The sequence below is a fragment of the Mandrillus leucophaeus genome, unplaced genomic scaffold (assembly GCF_000951045.1).
Source record: "Mandrillus leucophaeus isolate KB7577 unplaced genomic scaffold, Mleu.le_1.0 Scaffold983, whole genome shotgun sequence".
NCBI classification, from domain to species: Eukaryota; Metazoa; Chordata; class Mammalia; order Primates; family Cercopithecidae; genus Mandrillus; species Mandrillus leucophaeus.
This window is the reverse complement of record NW_012110730.1, coordinates 967274-972024: the sequence shown is the minus strand read 5'-3', so window position 1 is coordinate 972024 and position 4751 is coordinate 967274.

The window sequence follows — 4751 nt, the reverse complement described above, 5'->3', positions numbered from 1 at the left end:
TTGATAGAATTAAATGAGACATTGTTTCGAAAGTTCTTAGCACTCAATGGTTATAGGTACTCTTGTCATCATTCATTAATAGCCCTCTCAACTTTCAGCTCAAAAGTCCTTTTTTCCAAAGGTCAACAGTCATCCTGCTGTCAACAGTCATTTAATAGTCAGTCCTTGTGTTGCCACAGCCAGCACCTTTAACTCCTTGACGGAAGGAAGCTTAACTCTCATTTACAACCCAGTCAAGGAGCAGGGAATAACTCACCCCTTCTGCAGCTTCTCTGCTATAATGTTGCTTTTGACGAGGGTTTTGTCTTTTCTACTTGCTGCTGACTCATGCAGGGTTGGTTACAGCAGTCAAATTAAATGCACCTCCACATCAGATCTACCTGCCTCTAAAGGTACTCCTCCAGAAGCTTATGTATAATCATGGTACCAGAAAACTGTATGAGGAGCTTTATCATCTCTCTGCATTATCTCCATCAGCACCTCCAAAGCCTCCCCAAATAAATACACAATACGAGCAAAAACAACGTGCTTACTTTCCCAGGAGAGTTTTAAGATCTGTCCTGAACTCTCCCTTTCTTTTTTTTTCTTTTTCCTTTCGATTTTGTTTTGTTTTGTTTTGTTTGTTTGTTTGTTTGAGGCGGAGTCTTGCTCTGTCACCCAGGTTGGAGTGCAGTGGCGTGATCTTGGCTCACTGCAACCTCAACCTCCGCCTCCCATGTTCAAGCAATTCTCTTGACTCAGCCTCCCGGGTAGCTGGGATTACAGGTACCCACCACCACACCCAGCTAATTTTCATATTTTTAGTAGAGACAGGGTTTCATCATATTGGCCAGGCTGGTCTGGAACTCCTAACCTCGTGATCCACCCGCCTCAGTCTCCCAAAGTGCTGGGATTACAGGAGTGAGCCACCGCGACTGGCCAAAATCCTCCCTTTCAATTGGAATCCCTCCTCCAAATTCCTCCTATGTAGACATTCTGGAGCCTCTTACAAAACATCTGCATTTTCTGTTGATTGATATTTTATTAATAGAGATGTTCCCTAGTATTAGATAAAATATTTCTCCTCACAGAGTCTTATTTTGCTAATTTGTAAAACAGGACTAATTCATTCATGTATTCATCAAATTAATGGAGTACAACCACATGCTAGGTACCAGGCGAGACACTGAGGAATGAAAGACAAGTCATATGTAGTAAGAGTTTTCCTAGGAACTTGCATTTGGGGATGACAATATCAGCCTTATAGAAGTATCTTAAAAACTAAATAGAGCAAACTGTGTAAAAATGTTACACACTCAGCCCATAGTAGCAGCTTTTAAACAACAAACATGTATTTTGTTTTACTTTTTGAAAACCAAATCTCTTTCAGAAGAACCTGTTTCACTGTTATATAGACCACAAACTCAGTGTTTTTTCAAACAGATATTTGAAATGGTTTTCACCAAAACTATAACATAAATTTCAAATCTCCAAACCCTGGCCACACATTTCTAAAACTTCTGCCTCAGTATTTTAAGATTCAAACACCCCTACAAAAGCCCAGTGACTCTTGCAAAACCTAGAAAACAAAATTCTGAAATGAAGAAAGTGAAAAAAGTACATTCTAGAGGTATTTATTTCTAAAGGGAAGTCAGCGTCTACACAGATCAGTACCGACACCTGGCTTTCAAAGACTCCGAGAATGTTCTAAGTCATTCTCATTTCCCTTCTGCCCCACTGTCATAGGGCCATTGGAGAAATCAGGCTTCATGAGGTGAGTCATTGGCTCCAAGTCATCCTGAACAATCACAGGCCTGGTATGGGACTGCAGTACAGGTGAAGAAGGGAAGAACGAGATTCCTTCTCCTCTTTGCAGAGTTGCTGGGGCTTGGCAGTCAGCTGTGTGACATTGAGTAAGCTATTTAACTTTCTAATCATCACTTTCCTCATCTCTGATGTGAAAGCAGTCATTGTATCTTCCTCATGGCATTGACAGGAGGACGGAATGGGACTCAACACCTATCTATCTGCCATACACCTGCTTATTTAGGCCTCTCATAAAGACCTCGCAGGCATATTTGTCTTCTTTGCGGGGTTGTTCCCTATAATAGTCCCCTAACAACAACAACATCACCATCACCATCACTGTCATTTACATGCTGCATAATGGAGATTCATCGAGCATCTTCTGAGCAGAGAGGAGACCCAAGCCAAAAAAGAACGAGAACGAAGCCTGAGACACTCTGAAGCTTCTTGAAAAGTAGAATGAAAAAAATAACCAAAGTGATCATTAGTAGGGCATTTATTATGTGACAGTCAAGGAACTAAATACTTTTTATCCACTGTGTCTCCTTCAGTTCTCCCACCAGCCATCCTATGAGGAAGATGCTATTACTACCTCACGTTTTAGACATCAGATAACTAAGGATTAGAAAATAAAGTTACTTGTTTAATGTGACACTGCTAGAAGTGGCAGAGCCCTCAGTGCCAAGCCTGCGACCTCCACAAAAAGAAGAAATAGTGTACCTCTTTCATTCACCCAAATCCCAGCCCTCAGGTGCAAGAGAGGCCAGAAAACGTGCCAAGTCTGAGAACTCAAGGAAGTCTCATTTTCTGATTTTTTGTAATATAGAGTCTATACTTCTTTCCTTTCCCTCACAAAGCAGCCTCAAGATCTACACAGAAGGTAAAGACAGTTAACTACTAAGCAAAACAGAAGTCAGGTAAATACATTTTTAAAGATGATATGGCCTTATTTTTATTAAGTATTTTTCTTTGGGTTAATGGGCACAATCTTGGTCTGGGAACAAAGCCACATAATTAAAAGGTTCCCTTGCCTCTTTAATTTTTTTTCTTTTTTCGTTGTATCAAAGACAGTAGATACAAAAGAAAGACACTTAGAAGGAGCCAGCTGTGTGTCTGTCATCAGCCTGAAAGCTGGGATTGTAGAACCCAAGTTGCAGACAGAGTGCCGCATGTGATCAAGGGAATGTCCTGCCTCTTTGATGTGAGTCCAAGGCAGAGGAGTTCCACCAGAGGAAAAGGTGGGAGCTCAGCGGCTTGCCTTGAATAGGCAACAAAATCAGATGAATAGCTGAAAGTAGCTAACTTTGGCAGAAGACATGGTACAAAGAGGCCTTCATCACAGTATGGCAAAATACACCACATAGAAGGCCGCCTCTTTATAAAGAGACAAGCTCAGCTGATATGCATGATTCTGGCAACTGACGCAGGAAGAATGTTTGTCCTTCAGCTGAAATTTGAAACAAATGTTCACTCTTTTCTCCAAGGCACACTCAGGAAAGATATTCTGATCTTTCTTTCCATGTATAAGGAAAAGGAAGCATACCAACAATATGATGTTTGTCCCAAGCCCACATAACAGTCAGTGTCACGAACACAATAAAAATGTACGTGCCTCTGGCTCCCAGAATATTGGAATGTCTGGAAAATAACAAGGTGAAGCTTGCCACCTATTTCATTTCTGTGAATTAAAAATAGAAAACGCAAAATTGTGACATAGACTCCATTCTGATAATACAAACACCAACTCTACATTTTATGCTTATGTAAAAATTAAACATTAAATTTAAATATTTAAATTCCCTCTGTGGATTGCCATGTGAATAATATATTTGAAGGTGCTAATACATGATGTAAGCATAATAATTACCTAATAATTAATATCATAAATTCTTGTTTATTTTATGATCAGATCCTTCTAGTGGCCATCTTGGCTGTTGTGTGAATATCTTTAATATAATATAACAAATAACTTTAATAAGCCATTTATTGTCATATAATTATTCATAATAAAGAATAACTGAGTATTTAAGTATGTATCAGAAAATGTAATGAATACAAATCTACCCTCACTTGGCTCTGAAATTTCTTGAAATTGAAATGTCTTCAAAGTTACTCTTAAATTGTACAATAGAAGAATATAAAAATTTCACAATTTCTATGGAGCGCCAAATGGTTAGTCACTGAATTCCAAAGGTGATGTAGCTTGGCTTCGAGATGAGAAAGAATCTCACAGTCATAGCCATTAGAGAGAGTGAAAAACCTAAAGCACTCTTCAAAGGTTTGGAATTTTGAATGCAGCAACTGGTAGCATCAAGCATTGCAAAGGGAGATCAAGTGGCAGTGTCTTCAACTAACAAAACACAGAAGAGGAGAATTCCAACATTTTAACAATTATCCAACAGCTGATTTAATCCTAAAGGAAAACACATGTCCTCTCTTTGGCTCGAAATCAATGTACTTGCCATATCTTCATCATCCCTGATGACAACCAAGAAGTTCCGAAGGATGATTCCACACAACCATAAAGTCAATGCATCAAAGAGGCACTTTCCTTCTTAGGCACTGAGTCTACTCAAAGACATCGTGAAGTTTTTTTTTTTTTTTTTTTTTTTTTTTTTTTTTAGGAAAAAGGTTTAAAGATCATAAAAATAGAAAATAGAATGGTTGTCTCCAGAGGTTGGGCAGAGGGAGAAATGGGGAGTTTAAGGGATATAGATTTTTAGTTTTGCAAGATGAAGAAGTTCTGGAGTTGGTTAATTGCTTGACAATGTGAATATATTTAACACTGTTGAACTGTACACTTAAAAATGGTTACAATGGTAAATTTTATGTTCTATGTATTATGAATCTTTTTAATTGGCTAAATGAGAAAGTCTTAATTCAGTGTGAAGTTCAGGAACTACATTCAAAAGTTTGTTTATATCTTTTTCAAAAAAAGATTTAGAGATGTTCAATTGGGCAAAAGT